Source organism: Eubalaena glacialis, chromosome 20 (genome assembly GCF_028564815.1).
Source record: "Eubalaena glacialis isolate mEubGla1 chromosome 20, mEubGla1.1.hap2.+ XY, whole genome shotgun sequence".
Lineage (NCBI taxonomy): Eukaryota > Metazoa > Chordata > Mammalia > Artiodactyla > Balaenidae > Eubalaena > Eubalaena glacialis.
Window position 1 is genome coordinate 26,746,882 of NC_083735.1, and position 14,243 is coordinate 26,761,124.

A 14,243-nucleotide genomic window follows, 5' to 3' on the forward strand; every position below is an offset into this window, starting at 1 on the left:
ATACGTTACTAAATAACCAAGAGATTACTGAAGAAATCAAAGAGGAAATCAAAAAATACCTAGAGACAAATGACAATGAAAACACGACAACCCAAAACCTATGGGATGCTGCAAAAGCAGTTCTAAGAGGGAAGTTTATAGCTATACAAGCCTACCTAAAGAAACAAGAAAAATCTCAAGTAAACAATCTAACCTTACACCTAAAGAAACTAGAGAAAGAAGAACAAACAAAACCCAAAGTTAGCAGAAGGAAAGAAATCATAAAGATCAGAGCAGAAATAAATGAAATAGAAACAAAGAAAACAATAGCAAAGATCAATAAAACTAAAAGCTGGTTCTTTGAGAAGATAAACAAAATTGATAAGCCATTAGCCAGACTCATCAAGAAAAAGAGGGAGAGGACTCAAATCAATAAAATCAGAAATGAAAAAGGAGAAGTTACAACAGACACCGCAGAAATACAAAGCATCCTAAGAGACTACTACAAGCAACTTTATGCCAATAAAATGGACAACCTGGAAGAAATGGACAAATTCTTAGAAAGGTATAACCTTCCAAGACTGAACCAGGAAGAAGCAGAAAATATGAACAGACCAATCACAAGTAATGAAATTGAAACTGTGATTAAAAATCTTCCAACAAACAAAAGTCCAGGACCAGATGGCTTCACAGGTGAATTCTATCAAACATTTAGAGAAGAGCTAACACCCATCCTTCTCAAACTCTTCCAAAAAATTGCAGAGGAAGGAACACTCCCAAACTCATTCTATGAGGCCACCATCACCTTGATACCAAAACCAGACAAAGACACTACCAAAAAAGAAAATTACAGACCAATATCACTGATGAATATAGATGCAAAAATCCTCAACAAAATACTAGCAAACAGAATCCAACAACACATTAAAAGGATCATACACCACGATCAAGTGGGATTTATCCCAGGGATGCAAGGATTCTTCAATATACGCAAATCAATCAATGTGATACACCATATTAACAAATTGAAGAATAAAAACCATATGATCATCTCAATAGATGCAGAAAAAGCTTTTGACAAAATTCAACACCCATTTATGATAAAAACTCTCCAGAAAGTAGGCATAGAGGGAACCTACCTCAACATAATAAAGGCCATATATGACAAACCCACAGCAAACATCATTCTCAACGGTGAAAAACTGAAAGCATTTCCTCTAAGATCAGGAACGAGACAAGGATGTCCACTCTCACCACTATTATTAAACATAGTTCTGGAAGTCCTAGCCACGGCAATCAGAGAAGAAAAAGAAATAAAAGGAATACAAATTGGAAAAGAAGAAGTAAAACTGTCACTGTTTGCAGATGACATGATACTATACATACAGAATCCTAAAACTGCCACCAGAAAACTGCTAGAGCTAATTAATGAATATGGTAAAGTTGCAGGATACAAAATTAATGCACAGAAATCTCTTGCATTCCTATACACTAATGATGAAAAATCTGAAAGAGAAATTATGGAAACACTCCCATTTACCATTGCAACAAAAAGAATAAAATACCTAGGAATAAACCTACCTAGGGAGACAAAAGACCTGTATGCAGAAAACTATAAGACACTGATGAAAGAAATTAAAGATGATACCAACAGATGGAGAGATATACCATGTTCTTGGATTGGAAGAATCAACATTGTGAAAATGACTATACTACCCAAAGCAATCTACAGATTCAATGCAATCCCTATCAAATTACCAATGGCATTTTTTACGGAGCTAGAACAAATCATCTTAAAATTTGTATGGAGACACAAAAGACCCCGAATAGCCAAAGCAGTCTTGAGGGAAAAAAACGGAGCTGGAGGAATCAGGATCCCTGACTTCAGACTATACTACAAAGCTACAGTAATCAAGACAATATGGTACTGGCACAAAAACAGAAACATAGATCAATGGAACAAGATAGAAAGCCCAGAGATAAACCCACGCACCTATGGTCAACTAATCTATGACAAAGGAGGCAAAGATATACGATGGAGAAAAGACAGTCTCTTCAATAAGTGGTGCTGGGAAAACTGGACAGCTACATGTAAAAGAATGAAATTAGAATACTCCCTAACACCATACACAAAAATAAACTCAAAATGGATTACAGACCTAAATGTAAGACTGGACACTATAAAACTCTTAGAGGAAAGCATAGGAAGAACACTCTTTGACATAAATCACAGCAAGATCTTTTTTGATCCACCTCCTAGAGTAATGGAAATAAAAACAAAAATAAACAAATGGGACCTAATGAAACTTCAAAGCTTTTGCACAGCAAAGGAAACCATAAACAAGACGAAAAGACAACCCTCAGAATGGGAAAAAATATTTGCAAACGAATCAACGGACAAAGGATTAATCTCCAAAATATATAAACAGCTCATGCAGCTCAATATTAAAGAAACAAACACCCCAATCCAAAAATGGGCAGAAGACCTAAATAGACATTTCTCCAAAGAAGACATACAGACGGCCAAGAAGCACATGAAAAGATGCTCAACATCACTAATTATTAGAGAAATGCAAATCAAAACTACAATGAGGTATCACCTCACACCAATTAGAATGGGCATCATCAGAAAATCTACAAACAACAAATGCTGGAGAGGGTGTGGAGAAAAGGGAACCCTCTTGCACTGTTGGTGGGAATGTAAATTGATACAGCCACTATGGAGAACAATATGGAGGTTCCTTAAAAAACTAAAAATAGAATTACCATATGACCCAGCAATCCCACTACTGGGCATATACCCAGAGAAAACCGTAATTCAAAAAGACACATGCACCCGAATGTTCATTGCAGCACTATTTACAATAGCCAGGTCATGGAAGCAACCTAAATGCCCATCAACAGACGAATGGATAAAGAAGTTGTGGTACGTATATACAATGGAATATTACTCAGCCATAAAAAGGAACGAAATTGAGTCATTTGTTGAGACGTGGATGAATCTAGAGACTGTCATACAGAGTGAAGTAAGTCAGAAAGAGAAAAACAAATATTGTATATTAACGCATGTATGTGGAACCTAGAAAAATGGTACAGATGAGCCGGTTTGCAGGGCAGAAGTTGAGACACAGATGTAGAGAACAGACATATGGACACCAAGGGGGGAAAACTGCGGTGGGGTGGGGATAGTGGTGTGCTGAATTGGGCAATTGGGATTGACATGTATACACTGATGTGTATAAAATGGATGACTAATAAGAACCTGCAGTATAAACAAACAAACAAAACAACTAATACTAAACTTTCATTGGGTTATTTGTATGGAAATATGTTAATATAAATGTTTCAGACATTACATGAAATTTCTAAAAATCTTATATGTTCTGGTATAATGTTATAAGTCATAATCCTAGTTATTACTTTAAAATGTATATCTCAGAAATAACTAATTTTCTTGTCAACTGCATTATTATGAACTTTCATCAAATCTTTAACCGTGGTCATTTTTAAGTCTTTTGTCATTTACAGACAGTTCTGGGTGTACTCTGATGCTTTTGTAAATATGTTCCTATAAAAGGGTTTCATCTTCAGGAAATTCATGGAAAAGACTCTGACAAGTACAGGTTTCTGGTACCTGACTGTACTGCTGAACTGAATGAATAAGCATTTTCAGAACTCTAATGAAAAACTGATGAGCTCATAAAAGTGCTAACAAAAGATCAAGATGAAAAAAAAAATTAATTACATGGGACTGAGTGAACTGATGAGGATGAGTATAATTTTTGTGACTTTCTGGTTGAATTTAAAAAAAGAAAAAATCCCACAAGAACTCAGAGGCAAAGAATATACAAATCAATTTTCACTGCAAAGTAAAGGAGCTGTTACAGTGGAGGATTACTGGACTGAATGTCAATATTATGACATAGTATGAGTGTGTTTCATGTTTGGTAATTGCAATCATTGTTGCTTTTGTTGTGGTCATCCATGTACAATGCTTGGTGTCAGTCTATTTATCTCTTGTAAAAATAAAATACAGTGTGTGTGAAAAAAAAAAAAATCTAGAAAAAAAAAAAAAAAAAGATGCAGACGTGGAGAATGGACTTGAGGACACGGGGAGGTGGAAGGGTAAGCTGGGACAAAGTGAGAGAGTAGCACTGACATATATACACTACCAAATGTAAAATAGATAGCTAGTGAGAAGCAGACACATAGCACAGGGAGATCAGCTCGGTGCTTTGTGACCACCTAGAGAGGTGGGATAGGGAGGGTGGGAGGGAGACGCAAGAGGGAGGGGATATGGGGATATATGTATATGTATAGCTGATTCACTTTGTTATGCAGCAGAAACTAACACACCATTGTAAAGCAATTATATTCCAATAAAGATGTTAAAAAAAAAAAAAAAAAAGATCTTGTTGTGGTTTATGTCAAAGAGTGTTTTTCCTATGTTTTCCTCTAAGAGTTTTATAGTGTCTGGTCTTACATTTAAGTCTTTAATCCATTTGGAGTTTATTTTTGTGTATGGTGTTAGGGAGTGTTCTAATTTCATTCTTTTACATGTAGCTGTCCAGTTTTCCCAGCACCATTTATTGAAGAGGCTGTCTTTTCTCCATTGTATGTTCTTATCTCCTTTGTCATAAATTAGGTACCCATATGTGCGTGGGTTTATCTCTGGGCATTCTGTACCATTGATCAGAGTGAAGTAAGTCAGAAAGAGAAAAACAAATACCATATGTTAACGCATACATAAGGAATCTAAAAAAAAAAAAAATGGTACTGATGAACCTAGTTGCAGGGCAGGAATAAAGATGTAGACACAGAGAATGGACTTGAAGACACAGGGTGGGAGGGGGAAGCTGGGGCAAAGTGAGAGTAGCATCGACATGTATACACTACTGAATGTAAAATAGTTGGATGGTGGGAAGCAGCTGCGTAGCACAGCGAGATCGGCTCGGTGCTTTGCAATGACCTAGACGGGTGGGGTAGGGAGGATGGGAGGGAGGCTCAAGGAGGGGATATGGGGACATATGTATGCATATGGCTGATTCACTTTGTTGTACAACAGAAACTAACACAGTATTGTGAAGCAATTATACTCCAATAAAATTAAAAAAAAAAAAAAAAAAGAATGTGGAGCTATGGAAACTGTCATAGATTGCTCAGGAATGCAAAAGGGTGTAACCACTTTGGAAAATGGTTTGGCATTTTCTTATAAAGTTAAACATCTACTTACCATAAGATCCAAATATCTCACTTTGAGATATTTACTCCATAGAAAATTAATTTTAATTTTTACTGGAATATAGTTGATTTATTGTACAATGTTGTGTAGTGTCAGGTGTACAGCAAAGTGAATCAGTTATACTCTATTTTTTTAGATTCTTTTCCCACATAGATTATTACAGAGTACTGAGTAGAGTGCCCTGTGCTATACAGTAAGTTCTTATTAGTTATCTATTTTATATATAGTAGTATGTATATGTCAATCCCAGTCTCCCAATTCATCCCTCCCCTCCCTTATCCCCAGGTAAACCCCATAGAAACTAAGACGTATGTCCACACAAGGACTTGTATTCAAATGTTTATAGCAGTTTTATTCCTAACAGCTCAAAACTAGAAACAACACAAATGTCCATTGCCTGGTGTTTGCATAATAATCGTATACTTCTCAGCTATAAAAAAGAACAAATTACTGCTATGGAACAACATGCATGAATCTCAAAACTGTGATGCTACGTGAAAGAATCCAGACACCAAAGACTAAATACTGTAGTTTCCATTTATACACAATTTTAGAGAAGACAAAACTATAATGACAGAAAGATTAACTGTTGCCAAAGACCAAGAATAGGGGGAGAAGATTGATTCGAAGAGGCAGGAGGCATTTTGGGGTGAGGGAAATGTTTATGATTATGGTGGAAGTTATAGGACTCTACATATCTGTCAAAACTTAAATAGTTAACTACATTCGTAGCATGTGATATCTGAAGCATACAAGAGAACATATAAAGATAATATAGTTAATACATATTGAGATATAAATAAAATGAACACTGATGAAACTGCCACTTGAGATCTAGAGCGTTACAGATATTGTTTCTCCTTATGCCAACGGATTGTTTTTTTAACAAAAAATGAATAACTACCTAATCTTATTATAGTTAAAAAACGATAATCAATGAAAGTTATTGTACCTGTATTACATCTCAATATAACTGATTTTTTTAATGTGAAGGTGAAACCTGGAGCAAGGACCCCACTTGACTGAGTCTAAGGGCAGTAAAGAAAACAGAAACTAGTAAAAGAAACTAAAAATGTACAACTTGTAAGGTGGATAGAGACCCCGATCATTGTGTTAATAGAAGCCTAGGAGTACCAACCGCTGCTACACATCAACAACAGCTAACAATGAGGGTTTCTGTTGGCTTTTTTTATGAGATGGTCAGTCACTGGGGGCCACAAGAGGAGACCAAGGAGTGATTCAGGAAAACAAATTTATTATACTCACAGGTCCTAGAAACAGGAGACATAGCACAGCACCCAGTGCCACTTGGAGAAACACCAGGGGAGTCAGGAGGCAGAAGACAGGAAGCAGGGGAGAACTTAGACCATGGCCTTTATTGGGGTTTCTGCAGGAGAGACAAAGCAGGGCAAGTAAACAGTTTAGGGCTGGCTGGTTTGAATCATTTCAGCGAGCTTTGGGCTATAGGGATGGTCTCTAGCTGCCTGGTACCTGGCCTTAGGATCATTAAGGCAAAGGAATATCATCTCCTGGGGTGCAGGGGCCAGATAGAGGAAGCCAGGCTCCGGATTGCTTAGTTTGCATATCAAGGCCATGCTCCCAGCTGAGCCCTAGCTTGCCTCTAGGAATTGGTTAGCCCAGGGAGGAGCGGTCTTTCCCCAGCCAGAAAGGAATATTTTTAAGATGTTAAAACAGCATAACATGCAGGAGGAAAAAAATATCTATATATATATTTATATTATATATAATATATAATACATATATAATACAAACAATGCCATTTCCTATGTGCCATGAACACTTCTGAATTTCTTGAATTAACTCTTTTAATCTGGTTAACAACCCTGCTAGTGAGTCAAACATAGTCAGCACTGAATGTTGCATGCCAGGTGAGGACCAGAGTGGACGATGCATTTGTGCTAATGCCCGTGCTTAATTATTAGAAGGTTGAAGTTGAAGCCAGATTGTTTCCGGTTAAGATGTGAAGGAGCAAAAACAAAGAACGTAGGCAGGTCCCCCAGACGTTGGCTGTGAAGAAAACAAATGCTACAGAGTTACAGCCAAAGGAAGATTTGGTTTTTTAGGTTCTGAGATTGTTAACATGTTATATAATAAGGGAAAGGATCTGGGAAAGATAAAGATATTGAAAATATAAATGGTTTGGGGGATACTTGATGAAAAAGGAGAACTTGAGTGAATTATTTACCTCTTGGAGCCTTGCCTATTTCTTAATCTGTAAAAATAGTCGTCATAATCCCAACTGCCAAAATTTTGGTGAGGATTAAATGAAAGAAGATATAGCACATTTCGCACATATTCTGGCATAAAGTATTGCTCAATAAATGACCATTTTATTCCTTCCACCTTCTTTTTCTTTTAATATCACAACACAACTTACTCTATGATGTGCCAACCAGCTGCAAAATATAAACTTGCTATAATTCCATCTTTTCAGGTTTTTTATGAATGCTTTTAAAAATACCAGGGGCAAGGGGAGCTGGAGAACTTTCAAATAAGTTATTGAGAACCTGATAGATGTCAATGACTGTATCCAAATGTTGAATAGGAAACGAAGCATAGGAATAAATGTGATGCTTTTTGGAAATGAAGACAAAGCGCGAAGGAAAACTGAAATAAGAGGACACATTAACCCCAAGAAAAAAATTTATTGAGTTTGTTATTGGAACAGAATAACTGGTACTTTTATCTCAGACGATTGTTGCATTAAACTAAACAGACCAAAATGTTGTAAGCATCCTGATTACCTTCCTTAAGTGGCATTAGCAACGTAAATCAACAGAGCAGATGAGCTATGTGAGATTAACTGCCTATAAAAATGGGGGTAAGAGTGAATATGGGATTTTTATTTTTAAAAGTTAAACTACAATAATAGCCCCAGGGACATATAAAGGCAGTCAGGAAATGTCAAAGATAAAAATGTTAATTAGAACATTTGGTTTCTTCTTAAAGCAGGCTGTGGTGGTGTCCTTTCTTTGACATTTGGAAACCTGAAATTCTTCTTCACCAGTTCACCCTGGACTAACATACAGCTTCATTAAAAAAATCAGTGAATGTGATATTTATTTTTTAAGCGTTCAAAGATTGTGCCCTCACTGGGGGTAGGTATCATGGAGTCAAGCTCTGTAAGTCCCCCAAAGGTAAAATCTGTAAAAAAAATATTTGCTTAAAATCCCCTGGAGAATATTTTGTATCCCTTAGAGTAATAAGCAGGGAGGCACTTTATTGCTGTCTCTATTCTCTGTATTAGCATTTATGTAAGAAAGGGAGCTAGAGTTGCTAGAATGAAAATGTGCTCCAGTGAAGCACAGAGAGGGCACACTTCAGAGAATGTGGGTCTGGACATGAATCCCGTGCATCAACAACAGACTTACATGCTCCTCGCACACAGGAAGCACATGTACTCACGTACACATGTGTGTATGTCTATGTATAGTGTGTGCATGAGAGTCTTTTGAAGATCTATTTAAAATACAGATTCCAGCTCCACCCAACTCAGCCCCCCACTCTAATCAACTGTATTAATAGGTCTAGTGTTGACCCCAGAGTATGCATTTTGAACTATCACCCCCATGTGATTTTAATGCAGGGGCTCTGACGACCATACTTATAAAAGCACAGTTATAGGGCCATTTTTAAGTTACTCACAATAAGGAAAAGAGTGATACTGATTTAATTAGTACCTTTATCTAAGCTGCTCTTCCCTTAAGCAGAGTAAGGTAAGTGAACTGATTTCTGAGCCTCTGAGTTGCTTGAAGTAACAAAGACATTCTGTCATTAGAGCTCACTCTGGATAGGTTCTTTCTTTACAGAAGTAATGCATTGATTTAAATGCACATTCAGACAAAAATAATACATGCGTAATTTGGCCCGTCCTATTTCTAGTGCGCTAGAAAGGTAAAGCTGTTGGAGACAACCCACCAAAGAAAGGCCTTGGCGTCTACCGTCCTTGACCTCTTTCATCTCTAGTGACCTTTGTCTCCACTCTACATTATTATTCCACTCTCATGACCACAACCTACACAGTTTAGCTTCGCCCAGAACAACAAAAATGGAAATCTTTCCATCAAGAATTCCCCCCAGTGACCACAAAGCTCTGCCCGTCCATGCGGGGCTCCTCTGAGACCTCTGTTCCTTGTCCCATCTCCCTTTGCCTCATTAGAGTCCTGTCTTTAACTTCTCTCGTTCATTTTGGAATTCATCATCTCAACAATTTTGTTGGGACTAAACGCAATTCCTTTCTGCATTATCTTTCTAGCTTTCATACCTGACAAAACACAAACGCTAGATCAGTCCAGCTGACCATTTTCTCGGTGCTCACACTGGGATACTGGACTCAGAGATAAGTGAAAAACACGGCAGACGATTGCCACTATAAATTCATAATTTATAAACCTCATCTCGGTTCTCAAACTTCTCAGAAATCCCTCTTTATTTTACTCATACACAATTGCCCATTCTCCATGCTACGTATTTCCAATCTTTGCCACTCTCTTCAGACTTCTTGACCCCTCATTCTCAAGGGAAAATGCACCCCCTATTTCATTCATAGAGAAAACAGAACACACCAGACAAGAACCACTAAACTTTCTATCTCCAGACAACACATGTGCCGACACCTGCTCCTGTTATAACAGATGAAACATCTCTTTTTCCATACCCAGAGAATCCTACCATGGTGCTTTCCATCCTTTTTTCTTCTCTTGTTGCTCAAATTATCATCTGTGAAATACCAGCATCATTATCACCTAGGCACGGAAGGCTTGACAAGGTACAGAAGCCTCAGTCCAAACCTTCAAAATCAGAATCTCCAGATTCAGCATCAAAGAACTGTGCATTTTTTAAGTTTTCTAGGTGATGTTTGTTCTCCCTCAAGTACGACAGTGACTGACCTCTAGCCTCATCAGAGACCTACAGCATTTACTTCCCCTCATCCCTGGGTCTTCAGTACCTTCCAACAGTATTTTAACTTGCATAATTCTCTCATCAATATTGACTGTCTGTCCCCTCACCCACTTAGACTTTTTATTTTTCTTTGCTGATTCACAGATTTCCTGAGACAGTTGCTACTTACTTTCTACACTTTCTAAACTGGCATTCCCTTTTCAGTCAACTGTCCCTACCATCACCACTCCCACCTACTTGACTGACAGTGGTAGTCACTAAATCATGGCTGAACCATGGCTGAACCCAGGAGGCATGTTTCTGTCCTCATCTTACTTGACCTGTTGACAGCATCTGCCTCAGCCGACCTCCTTCCCTAGCCTTCTCTGACACTCTGCAAGCTGCTCCTTCTCTGTCATAGCTCACTCTTATTCTCTGCCCACTTCTTAGAGTGCTCTACAGACTTCTTCTCTAGGATTTCTTCTCTTTTAATTGACATATATGTTCCTGGGGAAGTACCATCTGCTTCCATGCCCGTTTTTTTTGTGTGTTTTTGGTTTGTTTGTTTTTTGGCCGTGCTGCGGGATCTTAGTTCCCCAACCAGGGATTGAACCCGGACCATGGCAGTGAAAGTGCTGAATGCTAACCACTGGACTGCCAGGGAATTCCCTCCATGCCGTTAAATATTATATATAATCTGATGAACACCAAATCGATACTGGAAGCCAGATTTCTCTCTCAAGCTGCATTTCCACCATGTCCATCCCACTCGAACACATTCCCCAAGCCTGTTTCTGTTCTCTGTTCTCTACCTGAATCATCCCTGAGCATCACCTGTGACTCCTGCTCCTCCTCCACCTCCACATCTGATTAATCATCAAGTCCTATTTATTCTATCTCCTAAGTCTCTGCCAAATCTGTTCATTCGTTTCTCTACATCTCCCCCTGTTCTTCCCTCCCTTTCCTTTCATGAATATTCAGTACCAAAACCATTAGGTGGGACCAAGGAAGGCAGGCATCAACATCAACGTGGGGGTGACAGGGAGCTGCAGTGGCCCAGGGTATCAGAGCCAGGGTGGGATGAGAACAGCAGGGAGTGCTAGAATGGAAAGGGAGAAAACTAGATAGAACCCTGTTGTGTTGGACTAGGAATTGGAGGTTCAGCTGTGAATTTAAGATTTTTAATATAGATATATAGATAGACATAAATAGAGATAGAGATATATAGAGGTATATAAATAAATAAATATAGATGTAATGTATACACCTACAGGCATATGTATATGTATATCCCTTAGCACTGTTGACTGAGACAGCCTGAGGGGCTGATGTATACGGTTGTATTGGTTAATGTTGGAAAGTGTCCTTGTTTGTAGGAAATACACCCTAAAGTGTACAAAGATGGTGGAACATTAGATAGGTAACTTATTCTCAAGTAGTTCAGGGGAGGAAAAAAATCTTTGTACTGTACTTGGAAATTTTCTGAAAGTTTGAGATTGTTTTGAGATGAAACAATAAATAAAAACAACAATGAGATATCGCTACACACTTATTAGAATGGTTAAAATCCAAACGACATGTATTTTTTAAAACTTATCTTCTTTCTATCAGTAATTACAAGATTCCACAGACAGAAAATCAGTAAGTATACAGTTGAACTGAATAGCACATCAATCAACTGAATCTAATTGACATTTTTAGAATACTTCATCTAACCACAGTAGAATACACATTCTTCTCAGGGTCACATGGAACATCCACCAAAGTAGACCACGTTCCTGGCCACAAAATATGCCTTAACAATTTTGAAAGAGTAGAAATCATACAAATTATGTTCTCAGACCATATTGGGATTAATTTAGAAATCAGTAACAGAAAGGTGGCTGGAAAATCCCCAAATATTTGGAAATTAAACAACACAATTTTAAATAACACATGGGTCAAAGAAAAAGTTTCAAGAGAAACTTTAAAATATTTTGAACTAATTGAAAATCAAATTAAAACATCAAAGCTTGTGGAATGTAGCAAAAGCTGTACTTAGAAGGAAATTAAAGCATATATTAGAAAAGAAGACAGATCTAAACTTAGTAATCTAAGCTTCTACTTTGGGAAACTAGAAAAAGAAAGCAAATTAAATTCAAATTAAACAGAATTAAAGAAAGAATAAAAATGGAGCAAAAATCAATAAAATTGAAAATAGGAAATTAATAGAGGACATCAGTAAAACCAAAAGCTTTTCTTGAAAAGATCAATAAAATCGATGAACCTCTAGCTAGGCTAACTAAGAATAAAAAAATAGAAGACACAAATTACTATTATCACAAATGAAAGAATACTGATTCCATGGACATTAAAGGATAATAAAAGGGAAAAAAGAATAATAAAGTATTATACACAACTCTATTCCCACAAATTTGATAACTAAGATGAAATAGGCCAAGCTCTTGAAAGGTGCAGTGTACCAGAACTCATATAAGGAGAAATAGATACACTCAATAGGTCTATATCTATTAGAGAAATTGAATCAATAATTAATAATCTCCCAAAGCAGAACACACCAGGCCCAGGTGGTCTCACTGTTGAATTCTACCAAACACTTAAAGGAGAAATTAATACCAATTCTTGGCAACATGTTCCAGAAAATGGAAGCAGAGAGAATACTTCCTAATCAATTTTATGAGGCCGACATTGTTCTAATAGCAAAACCAGACAAAGAAGTTACAGAAAAAGAAAATTACAGACCAATATCTCTCATTAACATGGATGCAAAAATCCTCAAGAAAGTATTAGCAATTGAATACAAAACTGTGTAAAAAGATCATACACCATGACCAAATAAGATTTATCCCAGGTACACATTCAAAAATCAACTAATGTAATCCATCAATCAGGCTAAAGAAGAAAAATCATATGATGGTATCAGTAGATACAGAAAAAATTCTCTATCTCATTTGATAAAATCTAACACTCATTCATGATAAAAAAACTTTCAGCAAACTATGAATAGAGGAGAATTTTCTCAACTTGATAGGAAAAATTTATAAAAACACTATAGCTAACATCTACTTAACGGTTAACATACAAAAGTGAATTGCTTTCCTATATAACAGTAATGAACAACTGGAATTTGAAATTAAAAACACAACACCATTTACATTACCACCCTCCAAAAGTAAAACATTTAGGTATAAATCTAACAAAATATATATAATTCAATAAGAAGATAACTATAAAACTCTGATGAAGGATTCACAGAAGATCTAAGTGAATGAAGAGATATTCCATGTTCATGAACAGGAAAACTCAATATTCTTAAGATGTCAGTTCCTCTCAGCCTGATCTATAGATTTAATGAAATTTCAATCAAAATGTGGAGATTAACAAATTGACTCTAAAGTTTGCATGGGAAGGTAAAAGACCCAGAATAGCCAATACAATATTGAAGGAGAAGAGCAAAGTCAGAGGATGACATTACCTAACTTACTATAAAGCTACAATAATCAAGACAGTATGATATTGGTGAAAGAACAGGTAAAAAGATCAGTGAAACAGAATAGAGAGCACAGAAATAGGCCCACACAAATATAGTCAACTGATCTTTGACCAAAAAAGCAAATGCAATTCAATGGAGAAAGGATGGTTCTTTGAACAAATAGTGCTGGTACAACAAATAGTGCTGTCCAGTGCTGGAACAACTGGACATCCATATGCAAGAAAATGAATCTAAACAAGACCTTACATCTTTCACAAAAATATCAATATTAACTAAAAGTGGATCATAGACCTAAATGTAAAACACAAAACTATGCAACTCCTGCAAGACAACAAAGAAGAAAATCTAGATGACTTTGGGTTTGGTGATGACTCTTTAGATACAGCAAAAACAGTATCTATTAAGGAAAAAATTGATAAGCTGGACTTCTTTAAAATTAAAATGTGCTCTGCAAAAGGCACTGTTGAGAGAATGAAAGTATAATCCACAGTCTGGGAGAAAATTTTTGTAAAACATATATCTAATGAAGTACTAGAATCTAAAATAAAAAGAACTTTAAAAACTCAACAGTAAGAAAACACCCAATTTAAAACTGGGCAAAATATCTGAAAAGATACCTCACCAAAG

The 14,243-nt window shown here is 36.7% G+C and overlaps 1 long non-coding RNA gene across 2 annotated transcripts in view; it reads right to left on the bottom strand.

Annotated features, from left to right (window-relative positions):
* The window catches only part of LOC133081303 (uncharacterized), a 141,039-nt gene that overhangs the window by 68,877 nt on the left and 57,919 nt on the right, over positions 1 to 14,243 (bottom strand). For both annotated transcript variants that reach the window (XR_009698777.1, XR_009698776.1), the window contains exon 3: positions 6,488 to 6,608. This is a non-coding gene — a long non-coding RNA (uncharacterized LOC133081303). The remainder of the gene's footprint in view (positions 1 to 6,487; positions 6,609 to 14,243) is intronic.